Raw genomic sequence first — 18,899 nt, 5'->3', positions numbered from 1 at the left:
AAAGAATTCAAATAAGAATAAAACCAATATTGTACCACATATCTTAAGGCTGTTCTAAAATAACAAGTAAGTAAGTAACAATCTTAGCAATCTAATTCCTTTGATTTTTTTCCTTTTTCTCCCTACCCTCATTCTTGGCCTACTTTTTACATAATTATTTTTTTTTTTACTTAACTTTATGTAACTATTGCTTAATATAAGTATTGTTTAAATTTTAAAATTCCTTTTTTAATCCTTACAAGCTTGGAATTCAACTTGTCCTTCTCTATTAATGTTTAATAAGAAGAGTAGAGTTGGAATTAGAGCAAGCACACGTTCCCTTTTAAGTGGATTACTACTGCCTTCATTCATTACTCATTAAACAGCCTGATTTTTCTAGTCCCTTGCTTTCTTCCCTTCTTTCTTTTTCTTGCCTGTCTCATTGTCTTATAATTACTTTGTGTTTTTTAGATTCCCCCCTCCTCTCCAGATAGTAGAAGTGGAAAGAAGGTGGGACTTAGGGATTACTTGATTTTCATTCACTGATTTATTAAACTATGTCTGCCACTGGCAGGAATATCTGTGTACTACCTTTGTGTATATTGAATGATACATAAAGCTATATATATTCAGTTACTCTTTCAATCCAAAGCCATATAGAATTAATTTCTTTCTCCTACTTGTATTTGGAGCAGTATAGTTAATAGTTCCGAAGTTCAGAGGCTTGTCACACTTGTTCTAGTTGTATGCCGCCTTTTTTGTTGTTGTCAAGTCTTTCTTCAGTATACCCCCTCGACCCTCACTGGCAACCATCCTTTTTTAAAACAATCTTTCTTGCTTTCTTTCTTTCTTTCTTTGAGATTATTTATTTATTTATTTGTCAGAATGAGAGAGAGACAGAGAGAGAGAGAACACGCACAGGCAGAGGGAACAGCAGCAACTCCCTACCGGGCAGGGAGCCTGATGCAGGACTCAGTCTCAGGTCCCTGGGATGATGACCCCAGTTGAAGGCAGCTGCTTAACTGACGGAGCCACCCAGGCATCCTGCAATCATCCTTTTTTTTTTTTTTTTTTTCAGGTTTTTCTGAGTTTTTTTTGTCCCCCCCTGTGGTTCTTTTTATTTATTTATTTTTTAATTTTTTATTTTTTATAAACATATATTTTTATCCCCAGGGATACAGGTCTGTGAATCACCAGGTTTACACACTTCACAGCACTCACCAAAGCACATACCCTCCCCAATGTCCATAATCCCACCCCCTTCTCCCAACCCCCTTCCCCCCCAGCAACCCTGAGGAAGTGGTGATGCAACATGGGGGCTTAAGTGGGTAGAAGAAGAATCATCCTTTTTTTTAATATAAGGACTTTTATAATCTTGTTTCTTGCCCAACCCTCCAGCCACTTCTCTGGTTGCTCTTCATTATTAGGCCCAACTGTACTGAACTACGTGTAGTTCCTGAAGTATATCTTGTTTTCTCTTATATCTGTGCCTTTGCATATACTGTTCTTCCACCTGGAGCATCCTTGTGCTGTTGCCCTGCCCTTTCTCATCACCCAGCAAGCTCCTTGAACCATGTTCAGAGGTCATTTCGTTCAATTACTTCATGACACCTCTTCCTCTTCTGGGCTTCCCCAGCATCATCTCTGAGCCTCTAAGATGGCTCTACAGTATTGTTTGCGGCTCGCTGGGCTAAGAGCTTTGTGAGAACACAAATGGACTCTTCTCTCCATGCTTTGCACAGAGCACTTAAATGACAGAAGGAGAAGGGAGAGAACACTGAAGTTTGAATGTCTCATATGTCCGGAAACATGCGTAGTTCTTTGGGAAACAGTTCAATGAGTTCTGTTGCCACAACAGTTCGCAAGGCCATGTCATTATCTCCATTTTAGAGTTCAGCAACCTGAAGCTGATTTGCCCAGTGATGTTCGGGAAGTGGGAGAGTCCGGATTCGAACCCAGGCGTGGTTTGATTCCAGTCTCTGGTGATTTCTTTTTACCACGCAGATGGCATGAGTGATTGACAATGAGCAGTGGTACAAGGCAGTGGGAGGAACATGAGCCTGGACAGCAGACGGATCTGGGTTTGAAATCTAATCTGCCCTTTAACCAACTGTCGGCAAGTTTCACCATCTCAGAAATCTCCGCTTTCTGTTTTTAAGAGTGGGGTTAATGACGTTACCTACTTCAGGAAATCGCTGGGAGCATTAAATAAAATCTTATAGGAAGAGGGTTTTGAATCGGATAGCGCTATATATAGCTATAAGCAAAAGAAAGACTAACAAAGGTTCAAGCAAAGACAGATTTTAAACCGCTTCCTATAATAAGAAGTCTGGAGATAGTTCGTCTTCAATGACTGAAGTTTCTTTTTCTCCTAGTCGTAGGGCGTGTGTGAACTCTCCGGCATCATATCAAAAGCCAGAGAAAGTGAGGAGGCGGGGACTACAGTAATGACTTAACTGTTCTCCTCACCACGGTCCTGCCATTGCCCCAGCTAGGAGAGAGAGCGATTTCTTTTTAATATTCATATTTTGAGTTTCAGTTATTTTTCCATTAAAGCATCACTCAGAGAGCTTAAAGATATATATGTAAAGAATAATGTCCAATTATCACATGACTCATATTGAGTTTCATGCTTTGGCTCAATTGTGTTTTACAAATTTATGTTAATGTCAGATTTTCTACAACTTAGATTCACTGAATGGTTTTTAGTTACTCAGAATCCACTGATAATTCTGTAAAATAATAATAAACATAATTATGGTGATCAAGTTTAGCTTCCAAATATTGAGAGGCATATATGCTTTACTGTGACAACCCGTAGAAGCTGTTTTGAGGTAGATGAAGAAAAGGCAGAAGATATGTTGAGAAGCAGATGTTGTATGACTGAAGTACCCAGCTGTGTACTAACAAAATGTATCTCATGCTGATTAGTTAACAATTCTTTGGCAGTCAGAGACATATGTAAAGCAGTAAGCACAGCATGGGGAAATAAAAAAAAAATTAAAAGCATTTTCTAAGCTTAAAACATTGGCAGTGTCTAGTCTACCATCTGTGTTACCGAAAAGTTGATTTTGTTGTGGGTAAGTCATACCAAGGTCACTTCCAAAACAAACAAAATTGTTAACCCATAGAGTCTTCATCTCAAATTAGCATCACATGTCTTGGCATTTTGAACTAGTGAAAAATGTTATAACTTTGGGTGCATATAAATGTAATAATTTTATATTGGTACTTCTGTATGTCTGTTATGAATCAGGTTTTTTTTTGTTTGTTTGTTTTGTTTTTGTTCAGTTTTTGTTTGAATTTTTTCAGGTCAAATCTATCAGTTATTAAAATTTTCTGTCAAAATGCTTCTTGGCCTATTTAGATGTATGGCTATTTAAATACAAACGGAAGCACCACTGACCCTTCTTGTCATGGTCTTCTGGTAAGAAGGGTAGGGCTTTCTTATCCTAGAAGTCCTCTTCCTTTGATTGAATAGATGGTAGTCTGTAGGATGGCCTACTTAGGCTAAAAGTTCACTCTTTAGTACTTAAAATAATCTTGTTCCATTTTCCCTTACAGGACCCAAAATTGAAAAGTTATATCCATAGATTATTTCTATATACTACATCAGCTCTTTGTAATTAGTTTCTTTTGGCTCAGCAATTTTATTCCTCACTAATTAGAGATGTTGTAAACCACAACATGGGATTTTCTTAGAAGTAAAATGAAATATCTTAAAACTTTATAGAAATCAAGGCTGATATAATTTGTCTGAAGTGAAAACAAAAAGTATAATCAAACATTTATTAATATGTGGGTGTGATGAAATTTGCACAAATTAATAAGCTTTGGTATTCATATTCCTATATTAATGGTGTGCAGTAACTGGAAAACATACTTTTGCTTTGATTCAAAAACTAAATGAAGATAGTTTTTATAATACTGTGGATCCAGAAGGAGATCCTTTCATTAAAGTATTAAAGTTTCTTTATATATAACTTATTTTTTAAATATTTATTTATTTATTTTAGAGAGAGTGAGAGTGCACATGAGAAAGTGTGGGGGGTAGGGGGAGAGGGAGAGAGAGTCTTAAGCAGACTTTGCATTGAGCATGGAGCTCAATGCAGGGCTTGATCTCATGACCCTGAGATCATGACCTGAGCCAAAACCAAAATTTGAACACTTACCCGACTGAGCCACTCAGGTATCCCAATATAGAACTTATTTTTAAACTAAAAGCTAGGATTCTGAGAGCCTTGGCATCCCACATAATTTATAATATTGTTCTGGTAATGATAGCTACAAAAACTTTTGCTTATTGGTCTTATTTTTGCCTATATAGCTTTGTTTTTGATTGGAGTTGAAATATTTTATGCACAGAATGTGGTAGTGTTTGCCTTTTTGAGTACAGAGAGAAAAACTTTGTTTTGGTTAAATACCATTCTGGCAGTACCATAGGGAGCTTAGATTAGAAGTGGACAGAGGGAAGGATGTGTGCCTTCAAAGGAGTGAATTATAAAAAGAAAGAGAGGGTAAGTAGTGGTCATTATTGGCATTTAGAGATTTCCGCAGGGTCTTCTAGATACTCTATTAATTCATAGAGTATTTTTGTGAACTGGGGTCTTACCGAGAAAGAAATAAGTCTTCTGCAGTGTCTGGGTGGCTCAGTCAGTTAAGCATCTGCCTTTGGCTCAGGTCATGATCCCATGATCCTCAGGCCATGATCCCCCCATGTCCTGGGATAGAGCCTTTGTCAGGCTCCCTGCTCAGTGGGGAGTCTGCTTTTCCCTATGCCCCTCCTCTTGCTATGCTCACTTTCTCAATAAATAAGTAAAATCTTAAAAAATATATATATATATATACATATATAAATATAAAGCTTCTTAAATAAATTATATTTCTCAAAATGAAGAAAAGTGTTAATTAAATTTCAGTAATAAAATATTTTAGGAATATATTTACTTGATTAAAAACAATTTTAAGGGGCGCCTGGGTGGCTCAGTGGGTTGAGCTTCTGTCTTCCGCTTGGGTCATGGTCTCAGGGTCCTGGGATCGAGCCCCATATCAGGCTCTCTGCTCAGCAGGGGTCTCCCCCCCCCCCCCCCGCCTGCCTTTCTGCCTGCTTGTGATCTCTCTCTCTGTCAAATAAATAAATAAAACCCTGAAAAGTTTTTTTTAAAAATTATCATTAAGGACAAATTTTCATATTTAAAATTTGTCATGTCAATTGTACTCAAAATTTTTTTTAATTTCAGAAAAGACAAATAAAAATTTATCATATCATCAGGAAAATAATTTGAGTTTTCCTAAAATTCTGTACTTATTTTTTAAACAAGAGTTTTATTTATTTGTCAAAGATTTATTTATTTATTTTAGAGAGAGAGAGTGACTGAGCAGGAGTGGGAGGGGCAAAAGGAGAGGGAGAGAAAATCTCAAGCAGACTCCCCATTGGGCGTCGAGCCTGACATGGGGCTTGATCTCACAACCCTGAGATCATGAGCTGACCCAAACCAAGAGTCAGACACTTAACTGACTGTTGCTACCCAGGTGCCCCTAAAGAAGAGTTTTAATGATACTTGTTGAAAACCTGTGTTATAACCATCCCCACTACATTGCATTACATCCTTTTAATTTTTATCCCAGTAATTTCAAATTTTCCAAAACATAAGGATAGGGAAGAAGGAAGTTTTATATAAGGACTCAGTTTTGTTAAGCAAATGAAGAGTATGAATAGCATTTGTATACTTATTTTTTTGCTGGGTAAAGTATACTTTATTGATGATACATGACAAGGTAGGACTCCCCAAGCTCCTCCTCTTCTTCAGTGGGTCTGGGATAGAAATTGAAAACTGTGGAGGTCAGGGGATTCTCAGGTATGAGTTGGGACAAGGGCTTCCCAGCAGCTGAGGGCAGGTCAGATCCATGACTAACACGTTGAGGGTGAGGACTCAGAAGGCCATGCCAGTGAGCTTTCTGTTCAGCTCAGGATAGCCTTTCCTACAGCCTTGGTGGCACCAGTAGAAGCAGGGATGGTGTTCTGGACAGCCCCTTTTACCCATCATGCCACAGCTTCCTAAAGGGGCCACTCCCCGTCTTCTGGGTGGCAGTGATAGCGTGGAGTCATAAGTCCTGAGTTCCTCCATGATTCTAGAGTTGTCCGGGATGACCTTGGCCAAAGGGGTCAAGCAGTTGGTAGTGCAGGAGGCATTGCTGACAATCTTGAGGGAGTTGTCATACTTCTCATGGTTCACGCCCATCACAAACATGGAGGCATCAGCGGGAGGGGGAGAGATGATGACCCTCTTGGCCCCACCCTTCAAATGAGCCCCAGCCTTCTCCATGGTGGTGAAGACCCCAGTGGACTGCACAGCATACTCAGCATCAGCAGCATCTCATTTGAATGGGACAGGATATCACTTCTAAAAGATGGAGATGGGTTTTCCATCGGAAAAAAACAAATTTCCCGTTCTCAGCCTTGACTGTGCTATTGAATTTGCCAAGGGTGGAATCATCCTGAAACATGTAGATCATGTAGTGGAGGTCAATGAGGGGTCATTGATTGTGGCAGTATCCACTTTGCCAGAGTTAAAAGCAGCCCTGGTAATCAGGTGCCAAAAATAGCCAAATCCATTTACTCCGAACTCCACCATCATGTCTTGGGGACTCAGCTGGCACTGCACCAGAAGGTGTGGCTGTGTGTCGAATGGGGAGGAGTAGAGAGCCAGTATTTAATTTATTAACATGCTCATGCTATGCATATCAGTGACTGGTGTGACTTTTGGGATGTTTCTTCATTCTGTGGGTCTTTGTTTTCTCACCTGGAAAATAAATGAAAAAAGAAAATAAATGACATATATTATATGAACTCTAAACATCATATTTAGGAGACAGTAGATTTTTTATTCAGTCCAAATCCTATAGCAAGGTGTTCAAGACCTTTCATAGCTAGACATCTTTAGCTATATTTTAATTTAATTTACTTTTGTTATATTCCCTATTCTCTAGACTTACACATTCTGTCTGTGGGGCACAAGCAGAAATGTAGTATACTTAGCTAATCTCCACGCTTATCCCCATTTACAGTTCTTCCTGTGTTTCCTGTCCTGGTCAGTGGGATTATTGTTAACCTTGTCATCCTCTGTGGCATGCACAATGCTGAGTGCTTTACATGTCTCCTTTTCCAATTCATCCTCACGACAACCCTGGTATGTCGACAATATTATTACCTGCATTTTACAGAGGAAACAGAAACCCATAGAGATGAAGTCATTGCCCAGCTGAAATGAGTCCGAGCCAAACCTCTCACCCAGGAGTGTTCTCAGAGCATAGGCAAGCCTTAACTTCTAGGTGATACTGCCTTCTCTCTGCGCAGCCTCCCAAGTCCTTTTGGTTCTACCTCGTAAATAAGTCTCAAGAGCTTTTCCTCACTTGCCCTTCTTTTGCTATTACTTTAATTTAGATTCTTCATCCTCATCATCCAGACTATTGTGAGTCTCCTCTTCAGGGTTCCTGTAACTCTTCTCTCCTTGTCTAACATAGGAGTAGATGGTTCAGATCATTTAATGCTTTCCTTACTACCTATAGGTTAAACTGTAAGATTCTCAACATTTATAGTCTGTCCCCAGTTTATTTTAGCTGCTCACTTTTCCTCTTGCATTATACCGTAGACTTCTTGAGACTGGGGATATCTTTGTATTCCTTGCAATATTGTGGACGTAATTGCTTAGAGAACTGTTGTTGTTGACTTAATGAGGTAGACCTTGGCAGGTTCTTGGCTTGGCAATTCAGAAAATACTTTGCTAGAATTAAAATGAATTACTCTGTGTAGTAGCTATAGTAAGGTTATTTTAGTATATTAATAATTCACACATTATTATTTTAATGTAGTAATAATTCATGTAGTCCTCCAGTAATATTAATTTGAATTAATAAGATTTTAAGTTATTACCTGCAGCTGTCTCGAGTTCCTGTAGAATTCTTTTTTCCAGAAGGGAATTAATAGAATTGAGACATAGCAAAAGTGTACACATCAGGTCTGGGACATTCATTATGGTACAGAATAAAAATTAATAGTTATCGGCTTCTTGGTAGGAATTTGAGTAAAAAATTTATGGTATTTACTTTGTGTAAATAAGTCTGTAATCAGGATCTTTAACTGTGTTCAAAATGTACCAGTGATTCATGAACCACTCTAAGGGATAATGTGAATGGGTAACTGGCATAATCCTATACTTGGATTTGTTTTAATTTCCATCACGTCTTTTTAAGTCTTTTTTAATCAGAACGTTTGGCGGCTGCATTGAAACATGGTAAAAGTTATTGGCTGCCAGTTGTGACATTATTTTTAATAGAAATGTTTACATCATAAAAAGTTTCTTAACAAATATATAGGTGGGTAAGTTTCCATGATAAAATATTAAAAATAGTCTTCATTTAGTATCTCTGTGTTAATAACTGTATTTTTTTGTGTGTTTACTCATGACTTTAAAACATTGAGATATAATACACATATAGTAAAATTTACCATTTTATAGATTGTACTTCAGTGGCTGTTAGTCTATCCACAGAGATGTATAGCCATCACCGATCTATAATTCCAGGAGATTTTTTTTTTTACCACCCCACAAAGAAACCAGTGCCCTTTAGCAGGCACTTCCCTTTCTTGTCTCTAGCCAGCCCCTGGCAGCAAGTGATCTACTCTCTGTTCCTATCGATTTGCCTGTTCTGGACATTTCATATGGATTTACACAGCCTTTTGTGTCTGGGCTTCTTTCACTTAGCATGTTTCCAAGGTTTATCCATGTCACAGCATGTAGTAGTTCTTCATTACTTTTTCTAGTGGAATCCTGTTCCTCTCTATGGCTTTGACACATTGTGGTCATCTGTTCATCAGTTGATGGGCATCGGAGTTTCCGCTTTTTGACTATTATAAATAATGTCATTCTGAACATTTGTACACAAGTTTTTACGTGAATATATGTTTTCTTTCTCTGGGATATAATCCTAGCAGCAGAATTGCTGAGTCATATGGTAAGTCTGTGTTTAGCCATTTGAGAACATGCTAGACTGTTTTCTAAAAGTGACTGCAACATCTTGCATTCCTGCTAGCAGAGCTATGTCTAAGGAGTCCACTTCTTCCATATCCTCGCCAACACTTGTTATTGTATGTCTTTTTGATGATAGCCATTCTAGTGGGGGAGGCATGATCTCTAAGATAAGTGAATTTTCTTATAACATAGTATTAAATTAATGAAGGAATAATTATTTTCCAATTTGCAGAAAACTAACTCAATTTACATTTTCTAATATAACTATTATTAAATAATTGAAACCTATTAATTACACCAGCTCCAGATACATAAAACTAAATGTCCTTTAAAAAAATCGTACATGTAAATTTTCATAAATGTATTTGGTACTCCATCTCCTAAATACATGTGAGAACTGCTATTTTTATACACTTAAGGCGTAAGTGCTTAAGCCCACAGAATACTTAGTTTTTCATTGTTCATGTTGATTGTGCAAGGACAATTCTCTTGTCAATATATTCACACTGATTCAAATAGGATTAGAAGTGTAATTGAAAATAGCATTTTAAGTCTTTTAAAAATACACAAATGTTGCATTTTAGTAGTTTCACAGAAATGGTTAGTACAACTTTAATGAAATGAAAATAATAATAAGAAATGTCTTGTGCTAGTTTTGGTAGTACTCACTGTATTTTAAGTAGGCAAATACTAGTAAAGAATGAGCTAATTATGCTTGTAATCATTTTCTTCAATTGAACTGAGACAGGTGCAAGAAGCGTCTTTAAACACAGTGTAGAAAGTAAGCAGTTAGAACTTTGAATCCTTCTCTGTGCTGAAAGTCATGCTTGGGCTTTTTGTTGATTTTGTGTGTGTGTGTGTGTGTGTGTGAGAGAGAGAGAGAGAGAGAGAGAGCGAGCATATACAGCTAATTTGACTAATTTTCTCAAATACTTCTTGAGGACATATATAAGAATAAGGATTAAGTTTTAATATTAAAATAGGGGTAACATGAGGCGCCTGGGTGGCTCAGTGGCTTAAAGCCTCTGCCTTTCGGCTCAGGTTGTGGTCCTGGGGTCCTGGGATCTAGTCCCACATTGGGCTCTCTGCTTGGCAGGGAGCCTGCTTCTTCCTCTCTCTCTCTGCCTGCCTCTCCTTTAATAGTACCAGTCACCAGTGTTCCTAAGGTTGTACAAGCAGAATGGTCTGTATTCTTGTATATAATGGGTAGGAAAAGTTTTTAATTGACAACTAATCTGTGTGTGGTAGTACATCTATATTCTTTCCCTCATCTGTTAGTAGGTATCATAGCCCTTAGGTTGCTAAGACATGTCTGCTCGGAATAATAGTGGTATTTCTTCATATAGATGACCCTCATTTCTTTTAAAGTAACGATTTACGGGGCACCTGGGTGGCTCAGTTGGTTGAGGGACTGCCTTCGGCTCAGGTCATGGTCCTGGGGTCCTGGGGTCCTGGGTTCAAGCCCCACGTCGGGTTCCCTGCTTAGCTGGGAGTCTGCTTCTGTCTCTCCCTCTGCCCTTCCCTCCTACGCCTGCACGTGTTCTGTCTCTCAAATAAATGAGTAAAATCTTAAAAAAAAATAAAGTAATAGTCTATGTTACTAACCAAATACATTAAAAAGTTTTATTTTTTCACTAAGTAATCTCTGTGCTCAACACAGGGCTCAAACTCACAGCCCCAAGATCAAGGGTCTCATGCTCTACCGACTGAGCCAGCCAGTGCCCCAATCCAAATGCCTTCTTTTAAAGTTACATTAGTTGCTTAGAAGAAAACATTTTGCAGTGGCAGGTGGCCATAATGTGACATACTGGTTGGTAAAGGATCAGTGCTAACATAGGTGCCCAGGTGGAATAAAATGGTTAAGCAGGAGCTGATCATGATTGGTGTTAAGAGTGATGTCACAGTGGCCTGGCAGATGAGGCATGAGTCCTGAGTTCCCTCATTCAGTCTCATGTTAGGGCAGGAAATGAATTCTTTGTAAGGGTTGTATTACGTTTGGGGCGCGCGCGTACGTGCGTGCGTGTGTGTGTGTGTGTGTTTGTGTTTGTGCGTGTGTGTGTGTGTGTAGGCTCCCATCTTTAAGTCATATAATGTTAAGAAAGACAAGTTAACCTATCTAGAAGATTTGGGGGTTGGAGCTGCATTTTTCATCATTGTAACATCTTGGGGTTATAATTCTAAACAATTGGAAGGACATCCATCCAGAATGACTTGGAAATTCTGGGGAGATTCTCTGCAAATATATTCTTTCTTTCAGTCCATTCAGTTAATATCTGTATTCAATTTGCTGATTGTTTTTTAGGAGAAAATTGGGTCTGCCTAAGTGAAATTGGTTTGGCCTTTGTATTTAGGGAGGCTTTTCTTAAGTTTTGTTATCAGGATTAGGTCAGTCTATAGAATGAGCTGATTGACTTTATATAGGGATTATGTATTCTGTTAGGCTTTAACTTCTAAAAATGAACTCATCCTAAACGACTTTGAGGGTGTATAGATAAGTGACTGGTTTTCCACCCTCCGGCTTTGAGTCTTTTCAGATCAGCTTTGTCTTCTTAAAATACTTTCTGTAATGTGTAGTTTTCCTAGAGCCAAAGCTCTGTAAATTTTTAAATCTTTAAAGTAAGTTTGTGTACAGTATTACAGACTTTTTAAAAAAGATTTTATTTATTTATTTGTCATAGAGAGCCAGTTTGCTCACTGGGGAGAACAGGGGGAGTGACAGGCAGAGGGAGAGGGAAAAAGCAGACTCCCCACTAAGCAGGGAGCCAGAGGCAGGGCTCATTCCCGGGGCCCCAGGATCATCATGGCCTGAGCTAAAGGCAGACACTTAAGCTACTGAGCCATACAGGCCCCCCAGTATTACAGACTTTCAAAAAATTTCCCGTATGTGCGGTTATATCACTCTTTCATTTCTGATGTTCCATAAGGCTCACTTTTTGATACCAGTCTTCCTGAAAGTGTCACAATGAAGGTCACTACAAGAACAATGTTTTACTTCAGGTCTTTGTCCCTCATAAAGAGATCGACATCATTTAAGGAGGCTTTTTTGAGGCAGAGGTGGGGTTATAATTCTCCTGGGGATATAGCATTAACAGGAGAAAATCCTCCCAAATATTTTTTTCTCTGTATAGTGGGATTGTGGGTGGTTTTTATTCTCTAGCATTTTCTTCTCTATTTTGATACATTTTCTACAGAGAAAATAAACACATAGCAGAAATAAAGGTGATCTTCATTGCCAGAGCAGTGTGTCTGTACACACTAGTTTTTCCCTCTCTGCCCACATCCCGTTGTCAGTCCCCTGACTGGTTAAGCAGAAATGAGGATGGATGGATAATGAATGTTTCTTCATGATTGCTTTCTTAGCTCCCAACAGGGATTCTGAAGTATTCCATTTAATAAAGTAGCCAATTACAGACATACTGAAATGATCATCTTTTTGCTCTGGAGGGATGGTCTTTGCTTACAGAGAGGAGAGAGAGAGATCCCAGTGTCTCTCTTTTCCTGAAAAGAAGTGTAAACTGTTGAATTCTCTTTTTCCCGCCAAGAGAGGACCTTGCTTACTTCTCCCAACTTCCCCTTTCGGGAAGAGGGAGGAGTAAGAGAGACAGGAGGTAAACTGAGTACAGTTAGCACTAATTGCAGTAAGGTTCCTGTCCTGGAGATCTGGTGTGCAGTTTTTAGGTAGTCAAAGTTTGTAGCCATAAGGGATTCTATTTGGGAATTAAAGTGCAGTGAAGTCATTTGGCATCAATTCATTTTGGAGTTTTGAGACAATTAACTGTCTCACTGAAGAACTTTAATTTGAAATCTGTTTTGAGGATTGATGACCTCTCAGAAAGCTCTCCCTGTAACTATTCCTTTAGGACATCAGATTTAGCCAAGTGTTCATGTGTTAATTCTACTGGATTAGTTTCTGTGCTTATGCGTACACACACACTGAAATCTCATTGTCCTCTGAACATGTTGTTTTAACTGTTTGACCTCTTTTTATATGCTGTTAAGAGACATGAGGGTGCAGATGTGGTACTTTTGAGTTTTACCTTGACAATAAAGGTATTCTCTTTTTTCTTTAATCTCTAAGAGTATACTAAAGCCTTTGCAGTGACTTCTGATACAGGACAATCTCTTAGAAGTATGGCTTTAGTATTTTATAGTGACAAAAAGAGTCACAAACACTGTAGATGTGTATTTTTTTTCTCTGTTGCTTCAAATAGGATTATACAACCTCTAGGGTGATGTGCCAATTCGGCAAAATGGCACAGACCAAAAAGTAAGGAGGTTAATGGAAGATGAAGGGGAAACAAACAAACAAACAAACAAGAATAGGACAAAAGAAAACCCAAGATGAGAAAGATTCATTGACGTAGTTTTACTCAAGGACAGGAAAAGGTTTTTTTTTCCTCACTATTGGCAAAGAATATAGCAAGGATTTTCACTTTGATTATTCATTATTAAGCAAATGAAAGTGGCCAGAGTGGACCTTTAAAAAAAAATCCCAATAAAATATAGGAACCCATAGCAAATCTAATAGAGGAAAAGATAAGGAAATGACTGTACAAAAAAGGAACAAAATGACTGTACAAAAAAAAAAGGAACATTAGGGGAGGTGCCTGGGTAGCTCAGTTAAATGTCTGACCCTTGATTTCAGCTCAGGTCATGATCTTAGGGATGTGAGATTGAGTCCGGTGTTGGGTTCTGTGCTGGGTGTGGAGCCTGCTTAAGATTCTCTCTCTTCTTCCACCCTGGAAAACAGTACGGAGGTTCCTCAAAAAGTTAAAAATAGAGCTACCCTATAACCCAGCAATCAGACTACTAAGTATTTACCCAAAGGATACAAACATAGTGATCTGAAGGGGCACCTGCACCCCAGTGTTCTTAGCAGCAATGTCCACAATAGCTAAACTGTGGAAAGAGCCCAATTATCATATGATTTCACTCATATGTAAGAAACAAGCAGAGGATCATAGGAGATGGGAGGGAAAAATAAAATAAGACGAAATTAGGGAGACAAACCGTAAGAGACTCTTAACTATAGGAAACAAGCTGAAGGTTGCTGGAGGGGTGGGGGGTGGAGGGATGGGGTTACGGGGTGATGGACATTAAGGAGGGCACGTGATGTTAATGAGCACTAGGTGTTCTGTGCAACTGATGAAATCACAGAACTCTACATCTGAAACTAATTATATACTATACGTTAATTAATTGAATTTAAATAAAATAAAATAAAATAAAATAAAATAAAATAGATTCTTTCTCTCTGCCCGTCCACCTCCCCATCTAAAAAAATAAAGTAAAAAGGAATACTGTAAATTGGGAAGAGATCTAAAAAATTATGAGACTGCTATGCAGAGTTTTGTGGTACCATTCTTGGAAATCTTGTTGAAATCTAAAATTTTCTAGCAAATGTAAACCATTAAAATCAATTAGAGAAATAGAAGATGTGATTGTGATTCCTCTATGAAATTCCCTTAACTGGGTTCCATTGTTTGTGAGGTAAAGAAACCTCCTACTTGCCTTCAAATCACATGTGACTTCTGCCTGCCTCTCCAGCCCTGTGGCCTTACTCCTTTGGTTCCTGCACTCTGGCCAGATGGATTTTTCTGTTCATCTTGTACACAGCTGTCCTCTCCCTCCAGGCCTTTTGTATGTCCTGTTTGTTTTGCCTGAAATGCTGTTACCCTTGTTTTGAGCAGTTGATTTCTATATACCTTTAGGTTTCAATTCAAAATTTTATGTCCCTGGTGAAACAATCCCTTAATTTTCACAGACTTGATTTGGGTATTTATGTCATATGTTTTCATAGTTCCCTATACCTTCTCTTCATTTGCTTACTACTGTTAACAATGATTCTGATTATCTGTGTCTCTTTTCCCTGGACGAGACCATAGTGTCTTTGAGGGTAGCATTAATGGCTGTTTGGCACACTTTTGGAACTCTAGTGCCAGTGCACAGATGCGTACTAATGAATACTTGCTGGATGAATAAATACCTGTATAGTCAGATAACTTTTCCATTTCTTTAATTACAAGAATTACAAACCCATTTTCTCCAAACAAGACCAACAAAACAGAACTAAGTGGATGTATGGACACATTCTTCCAAGCTTTCCAGGAAATCATTTTCTATATTAAACAGTTTCATAGTATACCTATATACATATGGAAAGCCATTCAGTCATTCTGTGCCAATATCAAATTTGACAAAGACCAAAAAGTAGTTATTATAGACCTAATTCAGTTATGGGAAGCCAGTATAAAATTCTAGCAAATCAGATTCAACAGGATATTAAAAGAACAATGTCATAATCAGATAGAATTTCTCCATTAAATAAAATAATGTGTGGGGATAGAGGCCCAAATATGAAAAACTACATGATTATTTCAGCCAATGCCAGAAGAGTTTAATAAAACTCAGTATTTATTCTTTAATAAGATGAAGATTACTGTGGTTAATTCTTAAAAAAGAATTTCTTCCAAACCAAGAACCAACATTATGCTATGTAATGAAATGCCAGAGAAATTTCTGTGAAAATAGAATAAAACAAAGCCTCAGTAATACCACCATTAGTTCACTTTTTGTTTTGTTTTTGTTTCTGCCAAGTTCAAGACAACATAATGAAATATAACAGAAATTAGAAGTAGGATTCATGGTAAAAATAGGTGCAGTTCCTGTGATTTGTAGGTGGGAATGGTTATACCTAGAAATGAAAGAGAAAATGAAAGACACTTAGAATTGATATGAATTCATATGAAAGTTGACATTGAATAAAAGATAAGGTTAGTGACTTTTCTACAATATAAAAAGGTAATGTAGTGGGAGAATGCTCCGTTTATTATAGCATCAAAGAATACCTGAAAAAAGATGAGGCTAATCCATAAAGAAAATTATGAAATTTTACTGAAAGATATAAAAAAGAAAATTTTAATGGAAAGTCATACTATGATCCTGAATGGGATGACAGAATAAAAATGTGCATGCTTCCAAAATTGGTTAATAATTACTGTCAGAATCCCAAAATGTTTCTTTTGAAATTTAACCAGAAAATTTTAAGTTCATTTGGAAGAATTAAGTAAAGGATAAAAACAGACAATTTTCAATGAATAGTTATTAGAAAGAAATAGTATTACCAAATACCATTTTTTTTAAAGATTTTTTTTTTTTTAAGATTTTTATTTATTTGTCAGAGAGAGAGAGAGAGAGTACACACAAGCAGGGAGAGAGGCAGGCAGAGAGAAAGGAGGAAGCAGGCTCCCAGCTAAGCAAGGAGCCCGATGCGGGACTTGATCCCAGGACCCCAGGATCATGACCTGAGTGGAAGGTAGCAGCTCAACCAACTGAGCCACTCAGGCGTCCCAAATACCAATTTTTTTTAATAAAAAAAAAATTTAAACAATATAATGCTGAAGACTAATCAAACCTTTCGAATAAGCCCAGAAAGACCTTTCCCGATATGTAAGAAGTTAATACTTGGTTTTAAAAAGAAAATCTGGTGGAGTGGCAAAAAAAATTTTTTTTAAATAAATAAGTAAAAAGAAACTTAAAAATCAAGCAATTAGCTTCATAAAACAAAAGATACATGAACAGCCAATAAGCACATGAAAAGATCAGTATATTAATTACAGGCAAATGCAAATTAAGACCCTCTTGAGATACTCCCATATATACCCATTAGAATGGCTAAGTTAAACCTGACAATACCAACTGTTGACAAATATGTAGAATTCTCATTAATGGCTGGTAGAAATGTAAAATGTTACAACCACTTTAGGAAACTGTTCAGCAACTTCGTTTAAAAAGTTAAACATACACCTAATCATACAATCCAATTTCATCAATCACGCCTACATAATGGAAATCCAGTTTACCCAAGAGAAATGAAAACATATGTTCACTCAAACACTGGTCCACAAATGTTCCTATCAGCTTTATCTACATTAACCCTTACTACCAAGATCTGTTAATTTCTCACAACACTTCTGACACCAAATGTGGTTTTTCCACATCAATTAATTATCTAATTCTCTGCAGATACCAGATGGGAATTCTGCAATTTAATTCAATTCTTACACTATCTACAAGTCAATAGAGACCTCCTCATTATGGGTTCAGGCCCCAAGACGGCCTCCTACTTCAGGCACCAATCACATATAGTGGGTCCTCAGGTTTCCCACACTTCAGCCTGACCTGGCTACTGATCGGGGTTTCTTAACCCCCTTCTCGGTTTCCATTTTTTGCTATATCATGGCTTATAGAATTCAGCGGAAGCCTTTACATATTACTACTGGTTTATTATAAAGGATACTATAAAGAATACAAATGAACATCCAGATGAAGAGGTATGAGAGATCTGGGAGTCCCAAGTGCAGGAGCTTCCTTCCCTGTGGAGTTGGGGATATATTCTCCTGCTGACACATAGATATGTTCACCAACCTCGACATCCTCCAAACCCCATCACTTAGGGTTTTCATGACACTTCCATTATGTAGGCATTGATTGATGACATCATTGGCTGTTGGTGGTCGAACTCAGTCTTCAGCCTCTGAACATCAGGGTTAGGGCTGGTAGTTTCAACCCTCTAGTCATGCAGTTGGTTCTTCTGTTAACCAGCACCCCGTTGTGTAGCTATCAGGGAGCCTGTGACAGTCATTTAATTAGCATGAACTCAGATACGGTTGAGAGGGGGCTTATTAGGAATAACAGAAGATGTTCCTGTATCCCCTATCACTTAAAAAATTCCAAGGATTAGGAGCTTTGTGCCAAGAACTGGAGGAAGACCAACAAAATATGTATATTTTAATTGAGATGTCATTGACATATAATGTTAGTCTCGGGTGCACAACATATTGATTTGAAATTTGTATACATTGTGAAATTATCACCACAATAAGTCTAGTTAATATCAATCACTACACATAATTATAGAATTTTTATATGTGTGATGAGAACTTTAAGATTTACTCTTTTAGCAACTTTCAAATACGCGATACATTATTATTAACTATAGTCACCATGCTGTATCTTACATTCACGTGACTGCTTTTATGACTGGAATTTTGTACCTTTTGACCCTCTTCATCCATTTTGCCCACCTCTTTTCTCCTTTGCCTCTGGCAACCACCAATCTGTTCTGTGTCTATGAATTCGATTTCACTGTTTAAATTTGACATATAAGTGAGATTAAATGATTTTCATCTTTTTCTGATTTATTTTTCTTAGCACAATGCCCTCAAGGTCCATCCATGTTGTAACAAATGGCAAGATTTCCTTTTTTTTTTTTTTTAATGGCTGCATAATGTTCTTCTGTGTATATATACCACATTCCCTTCATCCATTCATCTACTGGTGGACACTCAATGTTGCTTTCATGTCTTGAAAATATGTATTTCTTTCTTTCTTTTTTAAAAGATTTTACTTATTTTAGAGAGAGAGAGATCATGAGGTGGGGGGAGGAACAGAGGGAGAGGGACAAGCAGACTCTGTGCTGATGTGGGGCTTGATCTCACGACACTGAGATCATGACCTCAGCTGAAATCAAGAGTCAGGTACTTAACCCACTGAGCACCCCAGGCACCCTAAAAATATGTATTTCTTATACCACAGTATCACAGACCCAAACTGGAAACAACCTACTTGTCCCGTCGGTGGATGAATGGATTGTAAAAAGTAGTGTAGCTATGTATGGGATAGACCACTATTCAGGAAAACAAGGGAATGATCCAGTGAGACATGCAGCAGTGTAAATAAATCTTATAATTATTATATTGAATGAAAGATGCTGGACTCTGAAGACTTTTATACTGTTAGGACTCCATTTATATAAAATTCTAAATACTTCTAACTAATTTACAGTGACTGAGAACAGCAGATCATTGCTTGCCTAGGGACTGAAAA

General features: G+C 37.7%; 1 protein-coding gene and 1 pseudogene across 4 annotated transcripts in view; one reads left to right on the top strand and one right to left on the bottom strand.

Annotated features, from left to right (window-relative positions):
* The window catches only part of MAGI3 (membrane associated guanylate kinase, WW and PDZ domain containing 3), a 231,521-nt gene that overhangs the window by 55,886 nt on the left and 156,736 nt on the right, over positions 1-18,899 (top strand). The gene's annotated exons all lie outside the window — the stretch shown is intronic.
* On the bottom strand, positions 5,814-6,689 carry LOC309841706 (glyceraldehyde-3-phosphate dehydrogenase pseudogene; annotated as a pseudogene). Its single transcript has one exon. The product of its transcript is annotated as a glyceraldehyde-3-phosphate dehydrogenase pseudogene (transcript).

The sequence above is a fragment of the Mustela nivalis genome, assembly GCF_964662115.1.
Source record: "Mustela nivalis genome assembly, chromosome: 10".
NCBI lineage: Eukaryota > Metazoa > Chordata > Mammalia > Carnivora > Mustelidae > Mustela > Mustela nivalis.
The sequence above is the reverse complement of the archived record's forward strand: the minus strand, read 5'-3'. Positions and strand labels throughout refer to the sequence as shown.